Source organism: Macaca fascicularis, chromosome 3 (genome assembly GCF_037993035.2).
Source record: "Macaca fascicularis isolate 582-1 chromosome 3, T2T-MFA8v1.1".
In the NCBI taxonomy this organism is placed as follows: domain Eukaryota; kingdom Metazoa; phylum Chordata; class Mammalia; order Primates; family Cercopithecidae; genus Macaca; species Macaca fascicularis.
In genome coordinates, this window is record NC_088377.1 from 51,686,794 (window position 1) to 51,701,985 (window position 15,192).

A 15,192-nucleotide genomic window follows, 5' to 3' on the forward strand; every position below is an offset into this window, starting at 1 on the left:
AATGAGGCACTTGTGAGTTTGCTGCAGTGCCCTGGCACAGTTTGGGAGCCACTTCTGCTATCCCACATACTCTGATGGGAAAACTCTGCATGTCTTGACTGACAACTCTCTTCCAGATCAGGTAGTCCCTACAGGCACTCCGAGGAGGTTCTGGAAGCCTGCGTGAGCCTTCTGCCCTGAAAGAGGCTTTAATCTCTGAGTTTCTTCTTTATACCTTCAGCAAAAGGAACAGGGGACAACGTAGAGCTCATGTGGCCAAAGACAGTATCAGTCCAAGCAGCAAACAAGAACTAGACCAGGCTCTTGCCACACCAGCTGGCTGGGATCCCAGACACACCCCTTACCAACAGAAGGCTTTGGATGTTCTCATCTGTAAAATTAGGTACAGAGCTGGGTGTGATGGCTCACGCCTGTAATCTCAGCACTATGAGAGGCCAAGGCGAGCAGACTGCTTGAGCTCAGCAGTTCAAGACCAACCTGGGCAACATGGCAAAACCCCAGTTCTACCACAAAATACAAAAATTAGCCAGGTGTGATGGTGCGCACCTGTAGTCCCAGCTATGTGGCAGGCTGAGGTAGGAGGATCACTTGAGCCCAGGAGGTTGAGGTTGCAGTGAACCATAATCACACCACTGCACTCTAGTCTAGGCAACAGAGTGAGATCCTGTCTCAAAAAAAAAAAATTAGGCACAGAAAAAGGCACATGTCAAAATACCAGCCAAACACATCTCCCCAACTCTAAATAGAGCAGATCTGACTTGATCTTTTATTATAAGTTAGGTCTCTACATAAGTTTTCATTATTATAAAATACAACATACAGACAGAGAAGGGTAAAAACTATGCATGTATAGCTTGACCACAATTCCTTGTCAATTTCAGTAGCTGACTGATTCCTGCCAAGGTAGCAATCAAGGGCAACAGCTCCGGTCCCGCACACCACCGAGCAAGATGGACAAACAAATCAGGGGGCACACAGGCTGGGAGGCACTGGCGGGAGCCTCACCAGCTTCTGAAAGGGAGAATGACATAAGAACACAAGGGCTCTCTGAGGCCAACCGTTTGCAACACTAGAACAGGTTGTCTTCCAGGAAGTATTTGCAGTTTTGCATTTGCTGTTTGCAACTTCTGGTCAGTAAACAAGATCGAGCAACCAACTCAGCACTGATACTGGCATGAGTCAGACACCCCAATCAAAGCAGTAACAAGGAAGGAAAGAGAAATAAAACATGTAATTTAGTCAGCCCTTTAGCTGACTGTCACTGTCACGTCACAGCCACCCAGACAAGGCTCTGGCATCCACCTTCTGCCTGCAGGTGGAGCGGGGTCATTTGGGTTCACAAACCCCTCTGCCAAGGTTTAGTGGCTTCAAGATGAGGGAAAACCCTCATAGAACCATACCCTACTGTTGCCTGACAGCACAACCCCCAGAGACTGAGAGGTGCTCGGGGAACACTACACTCTCCAAGGTGACCTATTAAAAAGCAGTGTCCAAGAATGACTCAAACAGATTGCTCCATAGCCAGAGTGCCCATGAAGTTTATTATCCATACTGAGATGTTGGTGCAGATTTGTGTTTACCCTCTGTGAGGTTGTTTCTTGAATCTGTAGATTTATGTCTTTTACAAAATACAGCAACTTTTCATTTATTATTATTATTTTTTAAGGAGACAAGGTCTCGCTCTATCACCCAGGCTGGAGGTGTAGTAGCACAATCACAGTTCACTGCAGCCTCAACTTCCTGGGCTCAAGGGATCCTCCTGCCTCAGCCTCCCAAGTAGGTGGGACTACAGGTGTGCCTCACCACACCACACTTGGCTAATTTTTGTATTTTTAGTAGAGACAGGGTTTTGCCACATTGCCCAGTCTGGTATCGAACTCCTGGGATTCTGCCCGCCTCAGTCTCCCAAAGTGCTGGGATTATAGGAGTGAGTCACTGTGCCCGGCCACCATTATTTTTTAAATAACTTTTCGGCCTCACTCTCTTTCTCTTCTTCTCCTGGGACTTTGGTGACATGAAAGTTAGATCTTTTATTAGTCCCACAAAATCCTAAGGCTCTGTTCATTTGTTTTGTTTTGGTTTTTAGTCTAGTTTCTGTTGTTTGGGTTAGGTAATTTCTACTACTCTAACTTCAAGTTCACGGATTATCTTCTGTCTTCTCCATTTTGCTGCGGAGTCATCCATTCAGTTTCCTATTTTGGCTATTGTATGTTTCGGTTCTAAGACATCTGTTTCATTCTTCTTTATATGTTGTTTAATTCCAACATCTGTGTCATCTTGATGCTGGTGTCTGTTGACTGCCTTTTCTCATTCAAGTTGAGAGTTCTTTGGTTCTTGGTATAGTGATTGAATTTTATTGTATCCTGGGCATTCTGAGTACTTTAAGATCCTGAATCTTATTTAAGCCTATTTAATTTTAATTTTATTTTATTTTTAAGACAAGAGTTTCTATTGCCCAGGTTGGAGTGCAATTGTGTGATCTCAGCTCATTACAACCTCCGCCTCCCAGGTTCAAGTGATTCTCGTGCCTCAGCCACCAGAGTAGCTGTGATTACAGGCACATGCCACCACACCTGGCTAATTTTTTTTTTTTTTTTTTTTTTTTGTATTTTTAGTAGAGACAGGGTCTCAATATGTTGCTGGGGCTGGTCTCAAACTCCCGGTCTCAAGTGATCCACCCACCTTGGCCTCCCAAAGTGCTGGGATTATAGGTGTGAGCCATTGCACCCAGCCTCTTTTGATTTTATTAAATATTCTCTGTCACCCTGCTGATAGGGAAGGAAGGTATCAATTCATTGCTGTCAGGCAAGATTCAGTCTCCCTCCTGGGCCTCCGCTGACAAACCCTAGCTTGGAGAGGGAAGAGTACTTCATTACTGCTCCCCAGATGGTCTGAACTGACACATGGGGTGGGGTTCCCCGGTTCCGCCCAGTGGTGGTGAAGTCCTGACTTGCACTGGGCCTCCTCTGACGTCACTTCCAAGGAGAGTGGTTTTCCTTGCTTCCTTGAAGAGTCGAGGTTTCCTTGGCTATTTTTTTTAAGTTGATAATTCTCCCACTTGCAAATTTCCCTTAAAAGATGTCGCAGGTATGAAATAAGACTGAGCCACAGGAGAAGCGCAGCCCTTTGGACTTCCCTGCAATTTCTATAGCATTCGCTCATATCTTGGAAGCATTTAGAGGAAAGCCACCAAGAGGGTTTAAGAATGCAATTCCTTGGCTCTTGATGAATCGCAAGATATTACCAATACTTTTCAGCTGTTATTTACTTGGGGAGTCAATGCCAAGTTTGAAGAATTAGCATGAAACAACTAAAAATAAGAGCATTTTCAAAGAAGTTGAGAAAAGTTTAGTACTATCTGAGGTGGAATCCACTAAGACGTGTTATAATGAATGTGGGGGGCAGAAAAAGACTTAGTTGGAGCCTATGGTTGTTCACTATATTATTCACCAGCAGATACCACGCAAAAAATTTGAATCTATTATGTGTGATCAAACAAGGGAATGTCAACAGTATTTGCTCTCACAGACTTAACCTAAGTTGGTCTTAAAGATTTTTGTCAAAAATAGAAGCTGAATATCCTAACTGTTCTACCATACGGCAGCTCAGCAGCTTAGCAGTGGTAAAGTCTGGTGTGACTATTTTGAGCTCAGAGTGAATACTAAAACTTCTCTGAACAAGAATAACTGAAATGTACTGTCCTCTTAGTCTTTAAAAAAAAAAAAAAAAACAGGGCCAGGCACGGTGCTGTAATCCCAGCACTTTGGGAGGCCGAGGCGGGCAGATCACAAGGTGAGGAGATCAAGACAATCCTGGTTAACACGGTGAAACCCCATCTCTACTAAAAATACAAAAAATTAGCTGGCTGTGGTGTCACGTGCCTGTAGTCCCAGCTACTCAGGAGGCTGAAGCAGGAGAATCACTTGAAACTGGGAGGCTGAGGTTGTAATGAGCTGAGATCACACCACTGCACTCCAGCCTGGGCGACAGAGCGAGACTCCATCTCAAAAAAAAAAAAGAAAAAGAAAAAAGAAAGAACTGCCCTCAACCACTATTACCAAATACTAAATGACTTTGGAAATTGGCTTTTGCTGCAGACTTGATGTTTCTTAATGAGGCCAATCTAAAATTATAAGGCAAAACAGCAGTTATATGCAAAATTTATATTGTGGTAAAGTCATTTCAATGAAATTAACCTTGTATTAATCACAAGTAATGTCAATCTGCGTCATACAATTCCTAGACTGTCAAGGTTAAAACAAGGGAGAAAACTTTGCACATTTTTTTGAGCTCAAACCACAGTTCTAGCCCTAGCAGCATTTTTCAGATCTTGATCTAAGTATGAAGGAAATTCCTATATTTAAAATCCATTTAACTGTACAACTGAGCAGCTCTCATCTAACTTTCAATTGGAAGTGGCTGATCTGCAATGCAATAATGCAAAAAGGCAAATATCAAGAGGGGAATCTAAAAAAAATTCTATGAATGCTGTCTTCCAATGATGAATATGCTCCATCAAAATTTATGCTGCCTAATATAACTTGGCAGTACCTATTTGTGTGAAAAGCTATTTTCAAAGATGTCACCTATACAATCTCATTACAGATGAGCACTGACAAGTGGGTATTTGCAACAGATTTTGATGTTTGGGAACACTAACTGAGAACCCCAATGAAACAAAATTGTTTTCCGTTTTCTGTTTTTTTGAGACTGGGTCTTGCTTTGTCACCCAGACTGAAGTGCAGTGGCACAATCGCAGCTCACTCCAGCCTCAACTTTCTGGGCTCAAGTGATCCTCCCACCTCAGTCTCCACAGTAGTTGGGACTACAGGTGCATACTACCTACCATGCCTGGCTAATTTTTAAATATTTTTTTGTAGAGACAGGGTTTAGCCATGTTGCCCAGGCTGGTCTCAAACTCCTGGATTCAAGCGATCCTCCCACCTCAGCCTCCAAGAGTGCTGGGATTAGAGGTGTGAGCCATTGGCACCTGGCCCAAAACTGTTATCCCTACAAAAATCATTCCATGGCCGGGCGCGGTGGCTCAAGCCTGTAATCCCAGCACTTTGGGAGGCCGAGGCGGGCGGATCACAAGGTCAGGAGATCGAGACCACAGTGAAACCCCGTCTCTACTAAAAATACAAAAAAAAATTAGCCGGGCGCGGTGGCGGGCGCCTGTAGTCCCAGCTACTCAGGAGGCTGAGGCAGGAGAATGGCGGGAACCCGGGAGGCGGAGCTTGCAGTGAGCCGAGATCGCGCCACTGCACTCCAGCCTGGGCAACAGCGTGAGACTCCGTCTCAAAAAAAAAGAAAAAAAAAAATCATTCCATTCTTCTTATTAACAAACCTGTATTAAAAACTTACACTCAACTGTTGTTATTACTTGAATTTCTTTTAAAAATATATATTTTAAAATACAGAGACAGGGTCTAAGTTGCCCATGCTGGCCTCAAACACCTGGGCTCAAGCAATTCTCCCACCTTGGCCTCCCAAAGTGCTGGGATTACAGGTGTGAACCACTGCAACCAGCCTTATTTGAATTTCATCAACAAAAAATGTGGACACTTGTTGCCTCTCTTGTTATATATAATATCCTAGATTTTACTTCTTGGCATGCAAAGCCTAAAAAATATTTATTACCTGGCCTCTGACAGGAAATAAGTTATTAGCGCCTACTCCAGATAACTGAAGTACACCTAGTTACTGGAGCTCTGTACTGACTGAGCAGTCTAGATGCCGCAGGCTCTGGTTGTGGGAATCTGGGCAGGTTACTTGACCTCCCGGGCCTCAGGTTTCTTCTCCACAAAGCAATATGGAGCTAGTCACCAATCAAGTATCATCCTCAGCTCTAAAATTCTACACAGCTAGAGAAATACTTCCAGAATATGTGAACCATGTCCATGTTGTCTCGAGTCCCTGCAGGGTTCCTTTTGTAGTCTACTCAGCCATCGTGTCATTGTACAACATACTCAGGGCCTCAAGAGGCAGGAGAAGTTGCTTGCACCCAGAGGGAACCCAGGCTGCAGGATCTTAGGTTCCTGCATCTTTTTGGTTTGCTTGTTTTAAGAGGCACGGTCTCACTCTGTCACACGGGGTGGAGAGCAGTGGCATAATCATAGTTCACTGCACCCTCATACTCCTGGCCTCAAGCCATCCTGCCACCTCAGCCTCCCAAGTAGCTGAGAGTACAGGTATGTAACACCTCACCCAGCAAATTTTTTAAAAACTGGTGCAGTGGCTCGCGCCTGTAATCCCAACACTTTGGGAGGCCGAGGCGGGTGGATCACTTGAGGTCAGGAGCTCGAGACCAGCCTGGCCAACATTGGTGAAATCCAGTCTCTACTAAAATACAAAAATTAGCCAAGTGTGGTGGCGCACCCCTGTAATTCTAGCTACTCTGGAGGCTGAGACAGGAGAATCACTTGCACCTAGGAGGTGAAGGTTGCAGTGAGCCAAGATCATGCCATTGCACTCCAGCCTGGGCAATAGAATGAGACTGTCTCGAAAAAAAAAAAAGGGGGGAAAGAGTAAAGAGGTTCTTTGAAGACTAGCATCTTCTGTATTTAAAATAATAATAATAAATGAAAGAAGGCTGTTGAGTAGGGCCTGTGGGGCCCTCTTATTCACAGACTTTGTGAAATCCATTCCAGAAACTGAGTTGCTTCTTGATTCTTAGATGTGCTGGAGATGTGCTCCGAAAGCCTTGCAAAGCTACTGCTCTGTGTGGCTAAAGGCGCTGAGCACTCCCACCAAAGCAGGCCTGGAACTCGCACCAGGGCTCCGCTGGCCCGTGGGGCCCAAAGCACTAAGGATGCCAGGGAGGGCGAGGCAGGCAGGCTCCTAATTCCACAGAGCCTACAGTCTGGAAAAGCCTCTAAACAATGTTCAGGTACAAAAACGTCATGTTGAAGGACATGCCTCTGTCACTCTTATGTCCACGCATGCAGCAAACAGCTGAGGAGCACCTGTTGCATGCCAGGAACTGTGCTGGTTCAGGAAGGAGCGGACACGCCAACCTTGCCCCAAGGTGCTCTCCTGCTATGAGAAAGGGCAGACCTATCCCAGCAGTCATGGCTGCATGGGGAGGCCAAGTGCAGGGGAAATAGAGCTGGAAGGAAAAAGCAGCCATGACAGTCTGAAACAGTCAAGGAAAGGGCGCCCAGAGGCCAACATCCGGGCTGGATTGTGACGAATGATCAGGGTCCACTGGTCAGATTAGGGGGATGAGTGAAGCTACCGACAGAGGAAGCGTGTACCAGAGCCTAGAACACGGGAAACTCGGGGTCTGGGGTAACTCAAGTGTGGTGCAATGGGATGTGTTTATATGTGGGGATGCATAGATGGCAAGTAAGAGATAAGCATTCATTCATTCACTGAACAGGCTGGAGTCACCAAGGCTGGAGTGCAGTGGTGTGATCACAGCTTACTGCAGCCTGCAACTCCGGGGCTCAAGCAATCCTCCTGCTTCAGCCTCCTGAGTAGCCGGGACCATAGGCATGCACCACCATACCAGCTGATTTAAAAAAATTTTTTGTAGAGATGGAGTCTCACTAAGTTGCCCAGGCGGGTCTCAAACTCCTAGGCTCAAGCAATCCTCCCACCTTGGCCTCCCAAAGTGCTGGGATAACAGCTATAAGCCATCACACTCAGCCGAGATAAACTTTTAAAGGAGACATCCAGATGAGTGTGTAAGGGCCTAGGGGTCTGTATACTAGTCTAAGGTGTTTGGCCCCGGGGAAGCTGGTGAGGACAGGGCAAGGGGGTGGTATGATCAGAACGCTGCTACAGGAAGGTAAGACTGTACAACGATGCCTGCACCCCTAATATCAACGCAGTCACAGGGCCTTGACCCAGATGTCCTGGAGAATATTCTCCACTGAAGATGGCCAAACGCCCCCAGCTGATGGCCTTTTTCCCACACAACAGGACTTAATTTAGAAACACATGACCAGCACGCGCCCGATGCAATGACGTGAAAGAGGAAGACAGCTGCTGAGTCAGATATGTGCAAGCATGACTGGGGGGTGGGGGGGGAAAGCGGGCGAACAGCGGGCATGACTCAGCACAAATTGAGCTGACCAGGCCCACAGGGGCTGATGCTTCAGCTGCAGCTCCCTGTGCCTGCTTCTAGCAGCATCTCTGGGGCCTCGGCTCCCTGGCTTGAATGCCAAGGAGGTAAGCCCACAGTTCCCCTAAGCTCCAGGGCATTGCATGGATATAATCCAGTGTCAACATTAAAAGGTGACACAAGGTGATTTACAGGCACAAAACTCTCCATAGGAGTTCATGCTGGTTCATCCACTTGATCATCCCCACTTTTGCCTCAATTTTTTTTTTTTTTTTTAGATGGAGTTTTGCCCTTGTTGCCCAGGCTGGAGTACAATGGCACGATCTCGGCTCACTGCAGCCTCTGCCTCCCAGGTTCAAGCAATTCTCCTGCCTCAGCCTCCGGAGTAGCTGGGATTACAGGTGCCTGCCACTAGGCCTGGCTAATTTTTGTATTTTTAGTAGAGATAGGGTTTTGCCATGCTGGCCAGGCTGGTCTCAAACTCCTGACCTCAGGTGATCTGTCTCCCTCAGTCTTCCAAAGTGCTGGGATTACAGATGCGAGCCACCAAACCCGGGCTTTTTTTTTTTTTTTTTTTTTGAGACAGGGTCTGGCTCTTGTCCCCAGGCTGGAGTGCGGTGGCACAATCTAGGCTCACTGCAACCTCCTCCTCCCAGGTTCAAGCAATTCTCCCACCTCAGCCTCCCAAGTAGCTGCGATTACAGGTACCCGCCAACATGCCTGGCTAATTTTTGTATTTTTTGTAGAGACGGGGTTTCACCATGTTGTCTAAGCTAGTGTCAAACTCCTGACCTCAAGCTAGTGTCAAACTCCTGACCTCAAGGCCTGCCTTGGCCTCCCAAGTGCTAGGATTACAGGCATGAGCCACCATGCCTGGCTGATTGCCTCAATTAATTTTGAATAAACATATAGAAAAGAGAAACAGAGAGAGCCAGGGGTCTTGCTTTACTTTTCTCAAATTCTGGGCAGATCAGTTCTGAAGTCAGCTTCTGCCTCTAGCGCAGGGGCGACAGTCTGGAGAGATCACCTGGAGGCAATCAGAATGCTGTCCCCCCAACGCCCCCTGCTCATACACGCATGTGTTACAATCCCTATAGCAAGTCCATGGCAGCAAGCCCACAGCATGGACATTGCTACTCCCTCCTCCTTTACCGAAACGAGAATGGGATGGGCCGAAGTCAACATGGCCTCCCCAAAAGGGAATGCACACTAAGGATTCTTTAATAGAATTCCAAATGAGTTCCACATTGAACATCAAAGACGAACTGCAACAGTCAGAAAGTGGCCCTAGGGAGTAGTCCCCAACACCTGTCACAAGAGAAACAGAAGGCCAGGCACAGGGGCTCACGCCTGTAATCTCAGCACTTTGGGAAGCCAAGGCTGGAGAATTGCTGAGGCCAGAAGTTCGAGACCAGCCTGGGCAACAAAGTGAGACCCCATCTCAAAAAAAAAAAAAAAATTATCCAGGTGTGGTAGCATGCACCTGTAGTCCCTACTACTCAGGAGGCTGAGGCAGGAGGATTACTTCAGCCGAGAAGTTAGAGGCCGCAGTGAGCCATGATGATTGTGCCATTGCACTCTAGCCTGGGAGAGAAAGACCCTCTCTCCAAAAAAAAAAAAAAAGAAAGAAAGAAAAAGAAAGGCCGGGCGCGGTGGCTCAAGCCTGTAATCCCAGCACTTTGGGAGGCCGAGGCGGGTGGATCACGAGGTCAGGAGATCGAGACCATCCTGGCGAACACGGTGAAACCCCGTCTCTACTAAAAAAATACAAAAAACTAGCCGGGTGAGTTGGCGGGCGCCTGTAATCCCAGTTACTCGGGAGGCTGAGGCAGGAGAATGGCGTAAACCCGGGAGGCGGAGCTTGCAGTGAGCTGAGATCCGGCCACTGCACTCCAGCCTGGGCAACAGCGCGAGACTCCGTCTCAAAAAAAAAGAAAAAAAAAAAAAAAAAAAAAAAGAAACAGTAAAGGAACTGGACAGGTTAATCCTAAGAAAAGAAGATTCAGAGGCACTTGATCCCTGTTTTAGGTGGTCAGAAAACTGCTAAAGGGAAAGGCCTGGCATTCAGAAATAGGAATAGTCACAGAGGACAGAGGTTTACATCCCCTCCAAGCAAAGACGTTCTAATAAAGGAGTCTGAACACAGAATGCGCTGTTGTGGGCGTGGCTCCCCATCATGGGAGATGTGTCACACAAGGCTGGGTCACAAAGACTTAATGACAGAAAGTGCCTGCACCCCAGGGGCCTGGGAACAGACCAACCAAATTAATGTTAATTAATCTGAGCTGGCTGATGGGTGACGATGCCTGGTGAAAAATCCCAAGTGTCCGACCTGAGTTAATACTTAAATACAGATCTCTGTCTTTGAAACACACACACACACACACACACACACACACACACACACACACACACGCCTCGAGCAGCCCTTGAACAAAGGCAGGAAGGAAGAAGTACCAACCCTCTCAATTAAAAAACCAGTTCCCTTTGGGAGGCCGAGACGGGCGGATCATGAGGTCAGGAGATCCAGACCATCCTGGCTAACATGGTGAAACCCTGTCTCTACTAAAAAATACAAAAAACTAGCCGGGCGAAGTGGCAGGCACCTGTAGTCCCAGCTACTCGGGAGGCTGAGGCAGGAGAATGGCGTAAACCCGGGAGGCGGAGCTTGCAGTGAGCTGAGATCCAGCCACTGCACTCCAGCCTGGGCGACAGAGCAAGACTCCGTCTCAAAAAAAAAAAAAAAAAAAAACCAGTTCCGCCAGTCAGGCACAGTGGCTCATGCCTGTAATCCCAGCACTTTGGGAGGCTGAGGTGGGCAGCTCACCTGAGGTCAGGAGTTCGAGACCAGCCTGGCCAACATGATGAAACCCTGTCTCTACTAAAAATACAAAAATTAGCTGGGCGTGATGGTGGGTGCCTGTAGTCCCAGCTGCTTGGGAGGCTGAGGCAGGAGAATCGCTTGAACCCAGGAAGTGGAGGTTGCAGTGAGCCGAGATAGCGCCACTGCATTCCCACCTCAGCCTCCCGTAGTGCTGGGATTACAGGTGTGAGTCACCGTACCTGCCAGACAGTCGTTAATCTTAAAGCTCCCAAATAATCTCCTTTGACTCCATGTCTCACATCCAGGGCGTGCTGGTGCAAAGGGTGGGCTCCCAAGGTCCTGGGCAGCTCTGCCCTGGTGGCTTTGCAGGGTTCAACCTAAGGCTGCTCTCACAGCCTGTGGCTTTTCCAGGGACAGGTTGCAAGGTGCTGATGGATCTACCATTCCGGGGTCTGTACGACAGTGGCCCCCTTCCTACAGCTCCACTAGGCAGTGCCCCAGTGGGAACTCTGTATGGGGCCTCCAACCCCACATTCCTCCTCCACACTGCCCTACCAGAGGTTCTCAGTAAGGGGTCTGCCCCTGCAGCAGGCTTCTGCCTGGGTATCCAGGCTTTCCCATACATCCTCTGAAATCTAGGTGGAGGCTGCCAAGCCTCCTTCACTCTTGCACTCTGTCCACCCACAGGCTCATCATCACATAGAAGCCACCAAGGCTTATGGCTTTCACCCTCTAGTGTGGTCAGCCTGAGCTGTATCTGGGCCCCTTTGAGCCAAGGCTGGAGGCTGAGTGGCCAGGGATGTGAGGAGCAGTGTCCTGAGGCTGTGCAGGGCAGCGGGGCCCTGGCCCTGGCCCTGGGCCTGAACCACAAAGCATTCTTCCCTCCTAAGTCTCCACAACTGTAATGGGAGGGGCTGCCGGGAAGGTCTCTGAAATGCCTTCAAGGCCTTTTTTTATCCCACAGTCTTGGCTATCAGCACTTGGCTCCTTTTTAAATCTGCAAATCGCTCTAGCAAGTGGTTGCTCCACAGCCTGCTTGAATTCTCTTGAAAAAGGTTTTTCTTTCTCTGTCACATGGCCAGGCTGCAGATTTTCCAAACGTACACTCTGCTTCCCTTTTAAATATAAACTTCAACTTTAAGTCATTTCTTTGCTCCCACATCTGAATGTAGATTGGTATCAAAAGCACCCAGGTCACCTCTTTTTTTTGTTGTTGTTCACTCTGTTGCCTAGGGTGGAAGCTGCATCTTGTTATGAGGGAACATTAGACAAACCCAAACCAAACTGTGAGACGTTGACAGAGACACGGCCTCACATTTTCTTTTTTTTTTTTTTTTTTGAGACGGAGTCTCGCTCTGTAGCCCAGGCTGGAGTGCAGTGGCTGGATCTCAGCTCACTGCAAGCTCCGCCTCCCGGGTTCACACCATTCTCCGGCCTCAGCCTCCCGAGTAGCTGGGACTACAGGCGCCGCCACCTCGCCCGGCTATTTTTTGTATTTTTAGTAGAGACGGGGTTTCACCGTGTTAGCCAGGATGGTCTCGATCTCCTGACCTCGTGATCCGCCCATCTCGGCCTCCCAAAGTGCTGGGATTACAGGCTTAAGCCACCGCGCCCGGCCGACGGCCTCACATTTTCAAAACTGTCAAGGGCATGAAAGATAAAGACTGAGTGATCTAAGACACACACACATACACACACACACACACACACACATCGATAAAGCAAATATGGTAAAATATTAACAATGGGGAAATCTGGGTAAAGGGCACTCAAGAATTGTTGGCACTGTTGCAACTTTTCTGCAAATCTGAAACTATTTCAAAACAAAAAGTTAAACTTAAATACAGTTCAAAAGACCTACTGAGGCTGGGTGTGGTGGCTCACGCCTGTAATCCCAGTACTTTGGGAGGCCAAGGCAGGTGGATCACCTGAGGTCAGGAGTTAAGAGACTAGCCTGGCCAACATGGTGAAACCCCCATCTCTACTAAAAATACAAAAAATTAGCCAGGCGTGGTGGCATGTGCCTGTAATCCCAGCTGCTCCAGAGGCTGAGGCAGGAGAATCGCTTGAACCTGGGAGGCAGAGGTTGTAGTGAGCCAAGATTGTGCCACTGCACTCCAGCCTGGGCAACAAGAGCAAAACTCTGCTCAAAAAAAAAAAACCACCAAAAAAACAAAGAGAGACTTATTGTATAACATGACTATAGTTAGTAGCAATGTGTTGTACTCTTGAAGACTGCTAAGAGTCGATTTTAAGTGTTCTCACCACAAAAAAAAGGTGTGAGGTAATGCATATGTTAATTAGCTCAATTGAGCAATTCTACCAGACTTCAAAACAATATGCCATACACTATAAATATATACAACTTTGTCAATTAAAAAATTTAAAAGCATGTTTAGTGAAGAAAACGTGCTACATTTTAAAACATCAAATTAAAGAAAACATAATCCAAACTCTTATTTGGTTTCATTCTACCAGTTTTGTACATGTATATTACAGGACATACCTTTTTTTTTTTTTGAGATGGAGTCTCGCTGTTGCCCAGGCTGGAGTGCAGTGGTGCCATCTCGCTCAGCTCACTGCAACCTCCGCCTCCCAGGTTCAAGCGATTCTCCTGCCTCAGCCTCTTGAGTAGCTGGGATTACAGTTGCCTGCCACCATGTTTGGCTAATTTTTGTATTTTTAGAAGAGATGGGGTTTCACTATGTTGGTCAGGCTGGTCTCAAACTTCTGACCTCGTGATCTGCCTGCCTCAGCCTCCCAAAGTGCTGGGATTAGAGGTGTGAGCCACTGTGCCTGGCCATGTTTTTAACATGATTGGTGTTATACTACACATAATTTTGTTCTACTTCTTTTCATATATTAAATTGTGAACATTTTCTCTTGTTATAAATTCTCAAATGTCATTATATTTTCACTATTACAATGTCAAGTTACAGTGCATTTTCTAGTACAGAAAAAAAAATTAAAATTGTTAAAAAAAAAAAGTCACGAAAAACAGGATTGATATATTTTCAACATAAGTCTGGCCGGGCGCGGTGGCTCACGCCTGTAATCCCAGCACTTTGGGAGGCCGAGGCGGGTGGATCACAAGGTCAGGAGATCGAGACCACGGTGAAACCCCGTCTCTACTAAAAATACAAAAAAAAATGAGCCGGGCGCAGTGGCGGGCGCCTGTAGTCCCAGCTACTCGGGAGGCTGGGGCAGGAGAATGGCGTGAACCCAGGAGGCGGAGCTTGCAGTGAGCCAGGATCGCGCCACTGCACTCCAGCTTGGGCGACAGAGCAAGACTCCGTCTCAAAAAAAAAAAAAAAAAAAAAACATAAGTCTTTGTAAGCCGCTGGTAGGTTCCTTAAAATAGAATTTCTGGCCCAGGCGCAGTGGTGCACGCCTGTAGTCTCAGCACTTTGGGAGGCCGAGGCAGGCAAATCGCTTAAGCTCAGGAGTTTAAGACTAGCCTGGGCAACACATCAAATCCCTGTTTCTACAAAAAATACAACAATTAGCTGGGTGTGTTGGTGCACACCTGCAGTTCCAGCTAGCTGGAGGCTGAGGCATGAGAATCACTTGAACCTGGGAGGAGGAGGTTGCAGTGAGCCAAGACTGCACCACTCCACTCCAGCCTGGGCGGACAGAGCCAGAATTTGTCTCAAAAAAAAGAATTTCTGAATTTGTCTTAGAAATATTTCTGAATCAAAGGGAATAAATATTTTTAAGGTCCTTGACTTACTGTCAAATTATTTTTCAAAAAGCAATTTATTTCAACATTTCTCTGCAGCTCTTCCTCTTCAAGGCACACTGCTAAGCTGAAGAGACAGGAGCAATTCCACAAAGCACTGTGCGCACGGAAGCCTAGCAGCGGGTGGAAGGAGAGAAAGCTGAAACACAGGAATTAATAAGCACTTAAGGGAGGCCATGACACCTGTGCCCAGCAGGGAGGGCAAACTGAATCAAGTAGTGGCCTCTGCTTCTCTGGTGGAAGACATATCTTTATCTCCTTGCCAAAATAAACAGATGGTGTGAGCCAGTTCATGTGTGGGTGAGTCTGGTAGTGGTTAAGGAGGGCTTCCTGATGGAAAGGGACTCAAAAGGGCAGGTGACAGAGTGGGGAAGAGGCCACACACCAAGGCCAGAAGGGAAAATAGAGTCATGGCTTTAAAAGGAAAAACAGGCTGGGTGTGGTGGCTCACACTTGTAATCCCAGCACTCTGGGAGGCCGAGGCGGGAGGTTCACTTGAGGACAGGAGTTCGAGACCAGCCTGTCCCACGTGGTGAAACCCCGTCTCTACCAAAAATATTA

At 47.3% G+C, this 15,192-nt stretch overlaps 1 protein-coding gene and 1 non-coding gene across 5 annotated transcripts in view; both read right to left on the bottom strand.

Annotated features, from left to right (window-relative positions):
- Window positions 1-15,192, bottom strand: part of POR (cytochrome p450 oxidoreductase) — a 77,861-nt gene that overhangs the window by 40,925 nt on the left and 21,744 nt on the right. The gene's annotated exons all lie outside the window — the stretch shown is intronic.
- On the bottom strand, window positions 3,077-3,211 carry LOC123572645 (small nucleolar RNA SNORA14). The gene has a single exon (XR_006697198.1). It is a non-coding gene; the product is annotated as a small nucleolar RNA SNORA14 (small nucleolar RNA).